Here is a 17,994-nt window from a genome sequence, read left to right as displayed (position 1 = left end):
CAATGAACATCTACAGTAAGTCTAAACATCCCACCTCAGTTAAAAGCAAAATCGTTATGTTCCGAAGTCTTGACCAATCAAATTGCTTATCGCTACTTAGCCTAAATGAAACTATACACTAAGTTACACCACCCTCACTTATAGTCTGGTCGGGGTAGAAAATTTGCGGGAAGAAATTCCTACCCAAATGATTTCTTCATTTTCTGAAACAACTATGTCCCTAGTGTTCCCGAAAAATTTTCCCCGCCGATCGGAGTTGAGCAAAAATTTTTTACAGCATTTTGAAATTTTGACACCCTGGGTCAACATAATGAAACTTTAAACCATTTATAACTTCAAAAATATCAATTTTACAGCCTAGAAATATATTATCAACATAGGAAAGTGATACCAAGGAATCCAGAAATGACGTCAATAGTAATGTACGACGTCACCGTGACGTCAGAATATAAAATGGCGGAACTATGACGCCACTGAGACGTGTTGTGAATAAAGCAAGCAAATACACAAGAGGAATAAAATATTCATTCGGATCATTTGTTCTACCCCGTACAAATTTCATCTTCTAAATCAATGCTGATTTGTTCGCTATTGAGACAACCCTCCCCGTGGCATCCTCCACACGCTTCAACACATTTCAAACCATTCTGTGCACAAGAACATGACGAGCATTGTTGTTTCAACGATTTACATTTACACCAGATGAAATTCAGAACGTTGTCTGGTGCTGATGGAAGAACAGTCGCGATGGGAACGTATCTATTCTCTATCACTTGCCAACCCCAATTCACAGGATCGACGCCATTGTCTAGTTCATCCCAAATTCTAACCTGAACATGAATGGGGTGAGCATGCTGCTCGGCCGCAGCAGCTGTTGAGTGAAGTCTATTGATTTGAATGGAAATGTTTTCAGCGATCATAGCTTTGTACCTTAGGTACCGGACTTTAGTCGGAGATATCTCATTTTTGTGACCATACATTGACATTGCACAGAATAACCTTTCCCCAGCTTCAGATACTTCGAACTGGGAACTTCCAGGTGAAGCTATTGTCTTGCTAGCTTCCTGAAAGATGTCACTGTTCGTATGTTTAAGACGTCCCAATTTACCGAATCCGAAACAACCAGATTTCCCTCACCAAATTGTCGTATTTGGTTCATAGCTGTCGAACACGACTATTGGCGAGGGAAATCTTTTTACAAATGACCGATAGTTTTCTAAGATGTTGGAGATATTCGTACCCTTATTTCACCTTACAAAGTTGATTAGCAGACCTCCATCAATGACAGTTATTTCACTGGCGAGCGAAGTGTTCGAAACGGGTGAAACGTTCTTGAGCAAATGCTCAGCGAGATCAGACTTGGTTACATGTCGCATGAAAGCTCCTGCAAACAGTGAGGACGGGAAGGCACTCAACTCATATTTGAAGAACTGTTGAATATCTGTACCTGTGCGCTGTGCCACCGTAATACATCTTTGGAAAATAACTTCTGGTTGCACTCGCACTGTCGTGCCTTGAACTTTAACACCTGGCTTCAGGTCCCTCGCCAATCGTCGTGTTCAGCGTCTATGAACCAAATATTAAGGATCATGAGCACGAGCGCCGAGCTGCTACGTCTAAATATAGGAGCAGTGACATTTCTCTGAAATCGGACACCACAGTTATCTATAGTCAAGCCCAGTTTCTGGCCAACACTGAAAACAAAATCTGTCTAATCAATCAAGTGGTCAACGATCTTGAATTTTGACATCACAGTGACGTCATAGTTCCGCCATTTTTTATTCTGACGTCACGGTGACGTCGTACGCAAAGCCCTGTATAGGGAAAGTTACGACAACTCATTTACAGGCGCCATTTTGGTGTCCCAACTATAACGCCATAAAAACTATGACGTCATGGCGTCATATAGCTTTACTTAACAAAACGTTTTATTTTTTTCTTGGTATAACGTTTTACGGGCTACAGTTCATCATAAACAAATTGCAAAAGTAACCAATGCAGTTTGGTTCAATGATAAATATGTCAGACGAAATCATACTCAAATTCGGCCAAAATGACATGATTAACAGAATTCAATTTGGTGTTCTTCAGGAATTTTCGGAGAGTGGTTATGCAAGCGAAATGTGTGGAAAAATCGAATTTGACAAACATCAATAAAAAAAATGTATTTGTCATTTGGTGGCGGGCATTTCTTTCAATATGACTGCCAAATTTGGTAAAAGAATATCATTTTAAAAAATACAAATTAAAATGAAAAAAACAACATTAATTTGGTAATAAAAGGGCAGCGATAATTCATTTTAGGTACATTGAAATGTTGGCAATAAAGATAATATCATAGTTTTTAGTTACACATTGTTTACCAACCACCCATAGATCCTTTAATGACAATAAATCATATCCTTTATTCAGCTCGACGCTATACCGGTATTTAAAATGATTGGATGCAGTTCGTTTAACTTGAATGTAGATATTATATATCTATGTTGCATATATAGGACTTTTCGGTTGAATCATATCTTAGAAGTATCTTATTTCATAGTTTTACATATTTGTCGACATTATAAAGGTATACTTGTTCTATTGTTTCATTTAGCCTATGCGTTTTCTTGTTTCACTTGACTAAACAACTAAACACAAAATTTTGTAGGAATGTATATAGGCTTTTATAGATTGAAAAAAAAGCTGATAAAAATTGAGATGTGTGGAACATGTTCGAGGCGATTTGTAACAAATCTCAGACACGATATATATTTGATACTAGTTGAGCATCAGAACAACATGATTATTTCATTGGAAATGGGGCGCAAATAGCCACAAGAGTCCTTCACTGGGCCCCTTCAATATCTGTCTACCTGTGGAATAACATGTACATTATTTGTATCTGTTAAATTTTTGCGGTTTATATATTAGATTATTATTATTATTTACCCATGGGCGGGGAGTGATAACGTCTTACCCCAAACAAATTGCAAAAGAAACCAGAAAGTTTCGGAGAGCGATATCTCGTATCAAATTTCACTGATGAAACATATGCCCGAAACACATGTCACGCTAGACACCTTTTATTTGAATTACACTGATTTTACACTGATTTTAAGTTACACTGATTTTAAATGTTTTATCCATTAGTCAATTTAAAGAAATTTCTATTTTCGAAAAATTGATGATACAATTAATGATTGATGACTGAAAACTGACACACAATCCGGAATGACTCCAGACCAAAAATCATGGAATTTCAGGCATTTATTTTGCCGGCTAGAAGGCAAAAAGGTTGTATCTCCCAAATTACTATTTAAATTTTCATTTTTCACTTTACCCGTCTGCACAAAAAATCTGATTTTTAAAAGCGTATGCAATTTAATTGCGCTTTTATTTGGTGTATCTTTTATTTCACTTTCTTATGAATTAGACTATTCTTATAACAATAATGTGCGCTTTCTGTATAATAATAATAATAATAGTTTGTTCAGCTATACTTTTCGTTTAAAAAATGTATTCTGACATATCTATATACATACTTGTCGGGGGAAGCCAACTTCGACACAACAATAAAATAGATAGTAGGTACAAATACTTGGGACCCAAGATGGCGTCTAACTACACTTGAGGTCATATTTTCATGACGTCATATGAAATTTCTGGCTTCACAATTGTCGCAACTTTATCTATAATATTATACGGCTTTGGTCGTACGTTACTTTTGACGTCATTTCTGGATTCCTTGGTATCACTTTCCTTTATGTTGATAATACATTTCTAGACTGTAAAATTGATATTTTTGAAGTTATAAATGGTTTTCATTTTCATTATGTTGACCCAGGGGGTGAAAAGTTCAAAGTGCTGTAAAAAATTTTGCTCAACTCCGATCCGCGGGGAAAATTTTTCTGGAACACTAGGGAAATAGTTGTTTCAGAAAATGAAGAAATCATTTGGGTAGGAATTTTTTCCCACAAAGCTGGATTTGTCACCTTCTCCAACCAGCCTATTAATTAGAACTAAAGTTATCGTGACCCAAAGCATCAACCAATCAGATTGCTTATCTCTGCTTACCCTAAGCTGAAAATGTTCATCTTCGGAACTCCATCAAAGCATTCACCTAATGAACGTCTACACCAAGTCTGAGCATTCAACCTCAATTAAAAGGAGAGTTAGTGTGTTCAAAAGTCTTGTCGGGTATAAGCGGGAAATCGAACCACGCCACTCGACTTAATGACATGCCTTATGATGCAACGCGCACACGTTAACCATTCGACCACCAAACCCCCCAATATATGAAGGATAACATTCATGGATGTCTGGAACAATGCATGGTAGTTATCACACCTGTTATCACATATGCAATTGACATATTCGTGTTTCTCGTCCACCAAAACCCTGAAACAACACATCACACGTGAATATTGCCCCGACTACAATGTCCCCGGCTATAAAAACATAACTTTTTCAAAATTCGGTTGAAAAAAAAATCACAGAATTATGGCATTATGACCGTTTTTCAAATTTCATACCCGTTAAAGATTAACAACATGTCTGATCTGCTCAACACTTTCGAAATGGAAAAAATAAAACCCCAGACCTCTATTTCATACAGTATCTCAGATCTACGTGGAATTAAAAAGAAGAGTTTTGCGAATGTTACGAAACGCTTTTTAAAACTACTAAACAGAGCAAATACTCTAGCACTTTCAACCACAGTTTTCTTTTTTTAGAGTATGGTTGTTTAAGACATTTGTTTTACTTTTAAATAAATAACCTTTTGATTTAGGGTATTCAATTAGGACGCCGTAGACAAAATACCTCGTATCTTACTGAAATGACATTATATATCTACTCTAGTAACAGTACAACTATATTTGGATCAACCGTAAAATACTCCTAGTTTTTATATTGTCACTATGACATAAACTCTCTATGCGCTCAGTACTGTTACGAAATCTGGATTTGTAACCCCAAATGGGACGTTACAATTGTTTCTGATATGACATATAAATAAAGAATAAGAAATACATGAAATTATTAATAATCATATCGTATTCCACATTAGAAGGCCTAAACTGTGAATATAACTTAAAAGAGCTAATATTTGGGACCTAGAAAATGACACAAATGGGTCGCAACTCATATAATAATGTAATAGAAATGTATATAAACTGATTTACATTCAATCGTTTCTGTTTTTACTGTAATTTCTAATGAGTTATGTTCGGCGAAATACGCCTGAAGTCTCAATCGAATGGCAATATCTAGCGTCTGGTTATTTCAGTCTACACCGATAGTATTTATTGCGCATGCTCTCCAGATAAGAATATCCCGTCACCGTTTGACATGACTTGTGGAATATGTCTAGCCTCGTTCTTTGAGTCCCTTGTTACAAATGGCGCTGAAACGCATTATGGTACACGATTCGTGTACCAATGGTAAAATGTTTATTTTGTCTTAAATATTGGATATCAGAAGCCCATCTTTATCCGGTAAGATCACAACATCAATGTTGATTTAAATTGACAAATGATTCGTGTTTTCAATGTCGAAGACTTTGGATGATACTGAGTTAGAGACTTAGCTGCTTTATAAGGGCAATCTTAGTTATATTTTGGAGAATAAAACTGCTTAATTGTGTGTGGGCCCGATCATCAACTATCTCAAGGTATGTGATACGTTTTCAAACAACTTCCCATTGTCGGTTTTGTTCTGTGTTATATTAGGAGACTGGTACAGAGTGCCATTGCCGGCTTATTTTCATTTGTTTTAATGACTATATTCGATATTACTGTGCTAAATATGGATATTACAGACAAAGGCACAAGTAAACACGATTTGTATCGGGTGTGAGATTATAAAAACAAATCCCGCCTGGCGTAAGCAGAACAGTGGGACGTTAAACCCCATTTCATTTCATTTTATTTTATTTTATAAGTATCACATTTTACATAACACAATTATTATCTTCTAATCATCTTCTGTCAATAAATTATATAAAATTATATAAATAGTCTGAATTATAAAAAATGTTATCATCTTGTTTTTGTGAGTCACATAATCATCTTATATTTATCGTAACAACGTACTGGGTGGATGGTCTAGTGGTTTAACGCATGCACGTGAAATCATAAGGTTTGTCATTGAGTCATGTGGCGTGGTTTCGATTCCCTACATGTACGAAACAAGGAGTAATGTCGCCTGTCCAGCCTCGTGGGTTTTCTCCGGGTCCTTCTTCATAAGGACCTCTACGAGTGGGCGAATTATTGCAATCAAGTTGAACCATGCGTTAGTCCCATTTCCCTGTCTTTCACAACACATAACTGATACCATTACACGGTCATAACTGATACCATTACACAGTTAATATATAGTTATTTACTGACTCATTGTGCACACGACCATAGGCACATACTTTACACTGTATCAGTTAATATTACACACACACAACCATAGACACATACCTTACGTTATATTATATTAGTTTCAAAATAAATTTTAAAATCTATTTATTTCACATACAGGTAACTTAAATGTTTCTGATTGAACAACATATTTTAAAGTAAAGGTATTTGTCCCTGTATTGTATAAACAACATAGATATATCCTTGTATTGAACTAACAATAGAGATATGTCCTTGTATTGGACTAACAATAGAGATATGTCCTTGTATTATGATGACACCCATCTATCGTATTATGTTCTGTAATATAAATATCACTATAGTTCTATGTTGTTTATTTTTACAGACGCTTGTACAGTAAATGTTTTATCGTTAGTTATAAACCCCCCCTTCACATCCTCTAGTTTATTCCACTCTATAAAGCGGGGGTTACCATATCCAACATTACCAGGTGTAAATGTATATGTATATTGTCCCACTATAGATTTACTTGCATCATTTATATTTAATAGTTTTAGTGTATAACTAGCTGTAACGGTTTTAACTGTTTTATCATCTACTCCTCTCAGATGCAGGAAACACCCTAATGTTGATGTATCTGAAAGATGTCTAACATCTACACACCATGGCATTCCTTGTATCATTACATCATCACCAGAGTAGTAGACATCTGTCTTCACCCGATTCAAACTAAAACTAGATGTCCAGGTTGGTGACTCCATTGTTTCTATTTCACCTAGTAGTAGTTTTAATGTTTTAACATCTATATCTACCATAGGATAATGGACATATCTTACTGGTGGTATATCTAAACTGGTCGATCTGCTGTTTTCAGTCGGTGTTTGTACATTGGTTAACGCATCTACAACTGGAAATGTAGATTTACCATTTAACACTTGATTCATATATTTCAAACTGTTCTGTAGAGAACTTTTCATTTGGATCATATCGTCATGTAATGTCTGTAACTTTTTACTTTCGTCGTCACGAATTTTATTCATTTCACATTTTATGTCACCACCATGTTTTCTGACTTCTTCAGGTTAATGATTCACAGTGTGTCTCCAGTTTTTCAACCTTACCTACTAACTCCCCCTTCATAATGTTCAACTTTCCTCTGATTTCTTGGTCAACCTCTTGAAGATCAGCTACTGTATGATTTCTGTGATCCAATATCACACAATTACTACAAGTAGCACCAGAACAATCGCGACAATAAAATTCTATTTCTTTTGTCTTGTGTCTCCGACAGAAATGTTTTTTCCGTTTTATTTTTCGGTTGGATGTAAAAGTTTGTTGAATAGCCACTTGCACCACCATCAGGTACGTGAATCACTGTTCTACAATTAAGACAATTAAACTTGTTGAGATGTGAATGAGCTTTGATATGATGGTCTATACAATGTTCACAAAACCTGTGAAAACATGGTAGTATTTTAGGTTTAGTAAAATCATCTAAACAGATACTACAGGTATGTGTATCATCGCCTCCCTCCGCCATATTTAGCGAAGATCTATGTGACTAAAATAAATACATCAGTAATAACAAAGATGTGATCAATATTTATCAACATTCGGCATCTATTACAGATGCTGTTAGTAGGATATACATTTTAACATGGATTGTAGCACAAATTAGATTGGTCGATTCTGATTGGTCGAAAAGTGTGGTCGAATGGATAATAAACCCCCTCTAAATTATCAAGGAGAATTACTGCGTATAAATATTACAAGGTACTTTTTGTGCTAAATGATCTTCCTCAACTTAAATCTTTATTGGCAGATATCTTCAAGGAATTCTGCAGACATGACTATCACACCATTTTCAAACATCATCTTTTATGAAATCACATTTCTGAAATACATATAACAGTAGAACATCATATCAGTCATAGATTAATTAAAACCGTTTTCAGGTATCCAAATATATTTGTAACTAGGCAGTGACATTATGGACACATTTGTTTTCTTTTTTGGTAGGCTAGTTTTACTCACCAATTTTTATTAAATCCGGTGGAATTTATTTTAAATTATGCTTTAATGAAATTCTGACTAACATGATCTGCCTAATAATAAGTCATTATACTAATTAGTCACAAGAAATCGCTTGAAAATATAATGAGGGAATCGAAAATAGTAGCTGAACTATGGGCCTAATAAACAGGAATTCTATGCCAAAATTGACAAACAACACGTCAAAACGGTATACATAGCAACCCATAGAACCCTAGATATCACATTGTTTTATAGGGTATTTTTGATCATGTAAGAACGAACTGCAATTGTCTGAACAAGAACTAACTAAAGAATTGTGATAACGATCCACACAGAGACCTCTACCAGAATAAAATTCCATCTGAAACTAAAAATATTTATTCTAAAACAAAAAAATGGCAATCACACGTGAAAATGTTTTAAAGTCCTGCAAGATTTCGTAACAGTTTCCGTAAGACAACTGTATTTCATACAAAATTGAGGAAATTAATTTTCGGTTTAATTTTTGCATTAGTCAACCGCTTTCAAATGAAATCTAGAAAGAATTGGGTTATTCTAACATCCGCTTCAGGAAGTCTGAGAAAAATAAAAATACTTCCAGATCTTACATTCTACTAAAAGGAACTTATCCTGGGTTTATTCTTTGGTACCACTTCCGTATCTATACTCATAACACATTTATACCCTCTAAACCAAGGGTGGCGAACATTTTTCAGATCGTGTGCCAATATTTTTTCAATTTGATAAAAGTACATTTTTTTCAGCATTTTAATTGATTTTGTTATTTGATTTTTGTGTACTGGAGTCTTAGATACATACAACATAGGATTTGGTACAGGGGCATACAACAGTGGTCCATGGCATAACCAAACCTCTGCACGTCACTCTACCTGTACATTAAATGTGAAATGAAATGGATTTAACATCCTACTGTTCGGTATGGACTGGGCAAATTAAGAAGGGCACCATACAGTGTGCTGTGAAGGCAATTTTGCCCGGACATCGCTTTTTCGTCCCGTCCGAACGAATTAAGTATAGAACAGGGGTGATAAATCGTCTATCCATGTCAACATAATGAGAAGAGAGGGAGAGAGGGAGAGAGAGAGAGAGAGAGAGGGGGGGGGGGGTAACGTCCACTCGACACAAAAAAGGTCATTTCGGGACTAACGCATGGTTCAACATTATTTCAATAATTCTCTTGCGCGTAGGGGTATTTTAGCAGTGGGAGGTCACCACGAGGTTGGAGAGATGACCCAACTCCTTGACGCGTATAGCCAGGGAATCGCAAGCACGCCAGCTGACTCAATGACAGACCTTATGATACAACATGCACACGTCAACCATTCGGCCATTCAACACCACCGTAATGAGAAACCATACACGTTTGTTGTAAATACGTTAATCAATGGACTCCCTAAATATATCATTTTTTACATCATTAAAAGTTCGAATAACATGTATATAATATACTATCTATATAATAGCTATCTATCTCGGTTTATTTTTTACAATATTTTGGGCGATATTGACAAAAGAACGCTCTAAGCGGTTCTTGTTTCACGTGCTACACTCATGATCAGGGGCGCTGAAACAATTTTTATGTGCGGGAGCACAACCGATTTTACCCCCCACCTCTCAGAGTATGGCACCAGGTATCGCATCTAGGGTTCTGCGGCACGAATACTGGCCATGTCGACGTAGATAAAGTTTAATATATGTTTATGGGCCTCTCGGGTCTTCGTGAGCCCGGGGCGATGTATCGACTGCAGACCCCCTCTAGGTGCCCGCCCATATTTTTCAACGAATGTCGTGTTAGTGTTAGGTTGATCGTTTTGGTTGATTAAATTACAGACTGAGATGGTATATGTTATGTATAAGAGATTGAATTACATCCTGGTTGGTTATTCGGTTTGGTCCATGAATATTTAATCAGGTAAATTGTTATCTGATATTTTCGTTCTCTGAAAATACTACAATCTATAACATACAATCGAAATAAAGAATATACCTACCTGGTATATGAAACACTACAATCGTAATAAAGAATATAACTACCTGGTATATGAAACACTACAATCTATGATTTACAATCGTAATAAAGAATATAACTACCTGGGGCCCGTTTCACAAAATTTTAACTAGGATAAAATCCAAATACTAGTAATTTGATTTGGATAATATTAGATTGATTTTAGTGCTTAGCCAATCAAAATTGACGTATCTACTAAAATTTGGATTTTATCTTTAGTTAAGATTTCGAGAAACAGGGCTCAGGTATATGAAACATTACAGTCTATAATATACAATCGTAATAAAGAATATGCCTACATGTTAAATGAAATGCAATGGGATTTGACGTCCTACATTTTCTCCGACTAGCTAATAAAGACATACACTACGGCCTACTCTTATACCGAATTCCAATTGTCAAGGGATCTTTTACATGTATTTTTCGCCCATCCGAACGAGTAGACACTTTCCTTGCCACGCCCCCTATCCTGCACGACCGACAAGGGAAACCGCCGCAAAATCTGGAGGAACTTTTTCAGTCAACACCGGGAACAAACCCGAGACCTCATGGTAAGCGTCAGCGACTTACTCACTGAGCTACCGCGGCTACCTGTCCAAGGTATTTGGGTTGATTTATTGTATTTTACTATCAACACCTAGCAACCAGTTATCTACTCTTTGTTGTTCCCATAGACATACTGGCCAGGTGGATGTTAGGGGTTTTTCCTGCTATTCCAGCCCATGGTCCAAATGTAGCCTATGTATTAGTAAAAAATACAAGCTTGTGTATTCACACAAGTCAGTATATGCATGACTGAATAGAATGGTATTTTAATACAAATAAACTTAAAATGATACAAGATTTATTTTGACAAAATAGAAACTGATATCCTGAATTACCTCGAATTTAGATTAGATGCGTAACAAGTTTCGTAGCGTGGGAGGGGTAGGGGTCTTTTACCATATTTGTAACGATTTAATTTTCTTTAACATGGCTGTAACCTGTATTTAATCAGGTAATAGTAAACTGTTTTACAAAGAAATCAGCAAACCAATTCTAAGAAACAGCTGGAGGTGGAGTGAGTAATTTCCAAGAAATTCGTGAAATCGTTTAAGTGTTACTCAAATTTAGCAACATCGATTTTATGGAAGACCAAACAGCGCTTTATTCAGTGTTCTCAGTTCTCAATTCTTATTTCTTCATTTGTTGTCGTATTTTGACATTTGTACAGTAAAATTAACATTTGTATCTTAAAATCAATATTTGTTTCACAAATCAGACATTTGTCATATCAGATTTGTAAAATGTATTTTTGTTTAACATAATTGTATTTTAATATAAAGATAATTATTTTTTTAAAGAAAATCAAAAAATTAGCCTACATTTACATTTCATCAGAGAAATACAACCAAAACCATTTCTCCAAAACCATTTCTCGAAATTCATCGAACCAGAACATTATGTTTTTGAAGAAATGTTTTTGAAGAAGTATTTTGCAAGATTTGTATTTATTGGAGATTTGTATTTGGAAATCTGTTGTTCAAGATTTGTTTTTCGTTTTATGTCTATGATGAAATGTAAATGTAGATTATTTTTTTGATTTACTAAAATAATTTTTATCTTTATATTAAAATACAATTCAATTAAACAAAATTACATTTTACAGATCTGATATGACAAATGTCTGATTTGTGAAACAGACGTCTGATTTGTGAAACAGACGTCTGAATTGTGAAACAGACGTCTGATTTGTGAAACAAATGTCTGATTTGTGAAACAGATATTGATTTTAAGATACAAATGTTAATTTTATAGTACAAATGTTAATTTTAGTGTACAAATGTTAATTTTAGTGTACAAATGTTAATTTTAGTGTACAAATGTCGAAATACGACAACAAATAAAGAAATAAGAATTACGGATAATGAATTAAGAACTAAGAATTAAGAACACTGAATACACAGGTGTTTGGTCTTCCATACGATTTGGCAAGAGATTCAGAAAAGTAGGACGGTAAATTAAGATGGACGATAAATTGTGATCTTGGAGTACCACGGTTTACCTTCAGTCTAATTCCTCAAAATGAAAAATATTTGAATAATTTCGTTTGTGCGTAGGGTATTTGGCATTAGGAGGACCCGGAGAAAACCCAAATGGTTGGACAGATGAACATACTCCTTATCAAGCAGTGTATCGAAACCACGCCACTTGACTCAATGTCAGACATTACGTTCTAATGCACATGCGTTAAACCATTTACAAATTCATAAATATTTATACAATACTTTGTCTTCTCCTTTTTTTTTATACCCAGTCTCATATTTTTATATTCTCTATTCCCTTACTATATAACTTTATTTATATTTTATATATACTAAACAACCAAATATAACGCAGTACGATTTCAAAATCAGAGAGGCACTTTAATCAAAACATTCTAGAAAACGACTTACTAAATGGATCAAAGCATTTTTTTTTTGTGAACAGTACGTTGACGCATTTAGTGATTAGTCTGTACACAATCTATACATCAGTATCTGGTGTGTCCACCTCGAATTCCATAAAACAACAGCGCAGCGTCTGTACATGGAGTTGACCAGACGATTGATGAACGGAACGCCATTGGACCTGGAATCACACTCTCAGAAAAGCCTGGCGCAATCCATCGACTGTGGTCCCGGTACGACGTTATTACGTTTTCCACTGACACCGTTCTGTTGTAGAATACCCCGAGTAAATCTGGCGGTGTGGGCACGGGGTTGTCATGCTGGAAAACGTTGTTCCGATGACGTGCGAAATGTGGTATGACCTGGGGTCTGAGAGCTTGATCGATATAGCGCACTGCTGTGATGCCGCCTCGTCTCCCTGGAACAAGATTTTGGAAAACCACATAACGTTGGCCACGTCGACGCCATATTCTGGTCCTGCCATCCGCAATAGATACGCAATACCGACACTCATCTGTGAACAGAAAGTTCTCCATTGCCTGTGTCGCCAGTTCTGGTGTTGTTGGGCAAACTGAAGACGTTCACGTCGATGGCGAGGCGTAAGGATCGGGCCATTGATGTTCTATCTGGTGAGACGTCGGCGCACTGTATCGGTTCGAATGGGTCTTCTGTGTGTTCCCACTGTCTTACGTGCTGTCACAGATGCCTGTGTGAAGGGATGCTGCACGTGATGTCGCACAACATGGCGGTCTTGTCGCATTGTTGTAAGCCTTGGTCTACCAGTTCGGGGGCGATCATCCGTGGTGTTGGTGACCCGAAAGCGTTGCTGAACCCAGTAGATGGTCCGAACATTGACCTGGAAGTGATTGGCAACGGCCTGGGCAGTGTGGCCAGCGTCGAGTCTTCCAAGCACATGGTTCCACTGAGCGGTCGTGAGTCGTGGCATGCTGCTGACATTGTAGTGTGAATGATTCAACCAGGTACGGGGGTGCATTTCATAGGGCTGGTCCCGGTTAACAGCACGTGCAGCATGAGTTATATGAAAATCATGGAGAACACATTACCATCTCAGAAGTCAGGTTGCGTTCTTGAGAAAATTTCCTGGGTTCGATTCTGTGTTTGGGAAGGAGCCTTATTGCTCAGGTAAGTTGGAGAAGGGGTCACAAATATACAATGAAAACATTTGGCAAGTTATATGCAATGCGTTTTTTCAGTGTAACATACCAACCTGGCGTTTCTTTTGCTGCTTAGTATATAAGACAGTTCAACCACTCCACGTAAATTATAAATAACCAATCATATGGAATAAAATATATATGCAATAACTCGCGCAATGCGCCGTAGCAAGGCGTACCATTTCGGTGGTACACATCATCACGTGAAGCCCTGTTCGCGCATTGTATACATGTAAGTTACGCAATGGCTAGGCAATGCGCGGCCAGAAATGGGCTGCATTGGTAATCATTGAGACGCAATGGCTCTATTAGTTTACAGGGGGTCACGATGGCTAATTGGAAAAGACGCTGGCTCGCTATCCTAGAGATCGGGTGTTCGATCCCTGCTTTGGCCGAGAAAGGTCATCCAGATTTTCCGAAGTGGTTCCCCCCCTTGTCGGTGATGGAGGACGGAGGACCTGACATGGACAGCTGTCTAGTCGTTCGGATGGGATGAAAAACCGGGATCCCGTGTACACATTGGTGTGCACGTTAAAGCTACATTGAATTCGATATATAAGTAGACCGTAGTGTCGCTGTCCGGACGAATTTCCCTAATAGCACACTGTATGGCGTATACCCGTCTTCATTAGCCCATCCAGTTCCGAGCAGAACAGTAGGATTTTAAATTTCATTTTATTTTATTTCATTTCTATTTGTTTACGCATAGGTTAACTTTTGTTCTCGCATTGTTCATGTCTACCGTAACGAATTGTCCCGTTAAAATTTCAAAATTCTCTCTACGTCCAGGGATCGCCAAACTATTTTCATAGTGAGCCAAACATAACTGTCATTGAGTCAACTGCCGTGGTTTCGATTCTGCCTGTCCATCCTCGTGGGTTTTCTCCGGTCCCTCCGGTTTCCTCCCACTGCTAAAGACCCCTACGCGCAACGTAATTATTGAAATAAAATTGAACCATGTGTTAATCCAAAATGACCTAGTTTCTGTCGAATGGACGTTAAACCCCATTTTATGTGACAATAAAATATGTTTAATTAAAGAAGCAAGGCGCTTTGACGACGAAAATGCTATTTTTTCAATGTATCCTACAGTCAGATATTTGATAAATAAATACGTGACAGAATGTTATATGACATTATATATACGCATCGTTTCACAACTTCAATATACTATACACTCACATTAAGTTGTTTGTTCAAAACATGGAAAAAACAAAGTTTTGAGCGACATTATAGCTACTCGTGAAACTTTGATGGGTGAACATACAGACAGTAGCGGATCTACTCCACAATAAATATCAACAAAACACGCAATAAAATGCATAAAAAAATACACTGAGCGCCCCGGTAGACCATAGATCGTGTTTTTTATATAGTTGTTCACTGATGTTATCTCGCCCCCTTTAAATCTGTACCTGGCAACAGAAGAAAATACAAAGTAAATTTAACCGTATGATGAATAGTTGTAACATACCCTACATGTAACCTAGGTTGGTAATGATCTTATACTGGTAATGATAGTTGTAACATACCCTACATGTAACCTAGGTTGGTAATGATCTTATACTGGTAATGATAGTTGTAACATACCCTACATGTAACCTAGGCTGGTAATGATCTTACACTGGTAATGATAGTTGTAACATACCCTACATGTAACCTAGGTTGGTAATGATCTTATACTGGTAATGATAGTTGTAACATACCCTACATGTAACCTAGACTGGTAATGATCTTATACTGGTAATGATAGTTGTAACATACCCTACATGTAACCTAGACTGGTAATGATCTTATACTGGTAATGGTAGTTGTAACATACCCTACATGTAACCTAGGTTGGTAATGGACGTTAAACCCCATTTCTCTCCTACATGTTTATAGTGGTTGTTATATTATTTGCATACAAGCCCGAGTATTATGATTGTAATAAATATTTGTAATATGTAGGATAATCTGATTGCTGCACCCAGATTACACATATCGTTTCATAACGTCATTGTCGTAACTTGATAATATTCACCTTGACCTAGTTATCATATTTTACAGGTAAAGATGAAAGACATGATAATAACACAGTTTTAGTCGACAAAATAACTACATGCGATGACATGATGTTAGAAGTGGAGGTAGGAGTAGAGAATTGTGGCCCATAGTCTACGGGTCGTTTCAATTAATAAAACATATTTGGAGGGTTTCGTTCCAGATTATTTTATCTGATAATATTCTATGTTAATTTATCATAAGATGTCATTGAGTCAAGATATTAAAGATACATTATGGGAGATTTTTATAAGGAGTTAGTCATTCTTGCTATAACAGTTCAAAATTAGATGATGAAAGAAGAATATATTGAAAATTTCAGTCAAATTACTTTATTCTGAACATAGTTATCACCAGTGTAATTTTTGATTAGAAATGGGATTGAATTTCATCTTCACCGATTCTTAGTATGGCCGATCGTTTGATTGACAGGCGTTAACTCTCTGCTGTCTTTTGTCTGGTGTCATCATATCCGAATTCGTGTTTTACCTTTTTGGATTTTTATAACAAATGGACAAAATGAGTGAGAGGGTAAATTTTCACTCTTACTTGTATTTTGGACATGCATTAAATCAATTGAATATAGGACATAATATTATACATATTATAATACAATTATGATAAATCTATAGGTAACCAGGTATACACCAGTGGCGTAGGGCCTATTGGGGAAATAAAAATATTTTTAATGATATTATTAAGACAGAAGGAAGATCTGTCCGTCTGTATTAGTCATCACACGGTCTCCAGAAATTGTATAATGTGTCATTATCTGTGTTTAGTTTATTGCACTTTAAATAGTTTAGATGTCATTTGTTAAGGCATCGCTCAACAGCGGCCTCGCTTCGTACACTCTATCAAGCCTCGATCCGGGATTATGACGTCAACGTAACGGTTAATCTCCGCTCTCGACGCCATATAAAATTAAATCAGTCAACGAAATCCCGTTTAAATCCAAGCTGAATCCAAGCCACCCGTGGGTCTACAGCGTTGATTTTCTGCTTGTTGTGTAAATAAAGATCTAATTTATAATTTCTATGACAACTAAAGCCTAAATAAAGACTTGCAATAATCAGATTTAGCTCTTGCATAATGTATGTTTAATATTAGTTAATTTCTATGAGAAAATCAATGTATACTGTTGCACTACTTTATAATTTGTATTTTATGGCCCTTGAATTTAAATCTCATTATTTTATGACACAACGCTGTGTCAAACTTTTGGAGACAATCCGGCGTAGCGGGACCAGATAAACGATATGGACACTATGGTAGGCCACAAAAGCCAACATGAACTATGTAAAACTGTTCTATGTCACTGCAGTACTTCAATATTTGTACTTCAGTTGGGACTTCCCGGATTGCTACGTGTTTATAAAAGAACTACATGAAACACCACAACAGTTATCCATTATAATTTATAATCTGTAGTCTCAGTTCGACTATAGCCTAGATCTCTCAGCGAGAGACTATCTAAAATAGCTACAAACGTAAACATTGAATATAGGCCTGCAGCCAAAATTTCTAGCTTGCTTAGAAACACAATTCCGCTACATGGTCCTACCAAATAAACAAACTATACAGTTTTAGAAAGCTTTTAACACCAGGAACACAGATCCAGATAGTTCCAAGCAAAAAGTTTGCACTAACACGATTTAGGGCCAGAAGAAAATTGCGATTATTGTCAAGTAAATGCTATAGTTATATTAATAATTGTGAAGTTGACATAAAATTAAATATTGGCGAAAACACCCGATGCCCCCTCCTAGGCAAAGAATATGCTTACCTGGGGTTGAGAAAGGTAGAGGATAAGACAGTTAAAGCTGTTACAGCTGATCGTACAGTTAAACTGTTAAATATAAACAATGTTAGTAAACATATAGTAAAAAGAGGGAAAGATACACATATACCTTGTGGTCATAGATTTATAGACT

At 36.4% G+C, this 17,994-nt stretch overlaps 1 long non-coding RNA gene across 1 annotated transcript; it reads right to left on the bottom strand.

The window, feature by feature from the left end:
• Window positions 1–5,969: 5,969 nt before the first annotated feature.
• On the bottom strand, window positions 5,970–15,875 carry LOC130014333 (uncharacterized). The gene is made up of 3 exons (XR_008789293.1): window positions 15,782–15,875; window positions 8,128–8,244; window positions 5,970–7,729 (listed from the first exon to the last, which is right to left on the bottom strand). It is a non-coding gene; the product is annotated as an uncharacterized LOC130014333 (long non-coding RNA).
• Between the last annotated feature and the right edge of the window lie 2,119 nt (window positions 15,876–17,994).

This window comes from Patella vulgata, chromosome 9 (genome assembly GCF_932274485.2).
Source record: "Patella vulgata chromosome 9, xgPatVulg1.2, whole genome shotgun sequence".
NCBI classification, from domain to species: Eukaryota; Metazoa; Mollusca; class Gastropoda; family Patellidae; genus Patella; species Patella vulgata.
The sequence above is the reverse complement of the archived record's forward strand: the minus strand, read 5'-3'. Positions and strand labels throughout refer to the sequence as shown.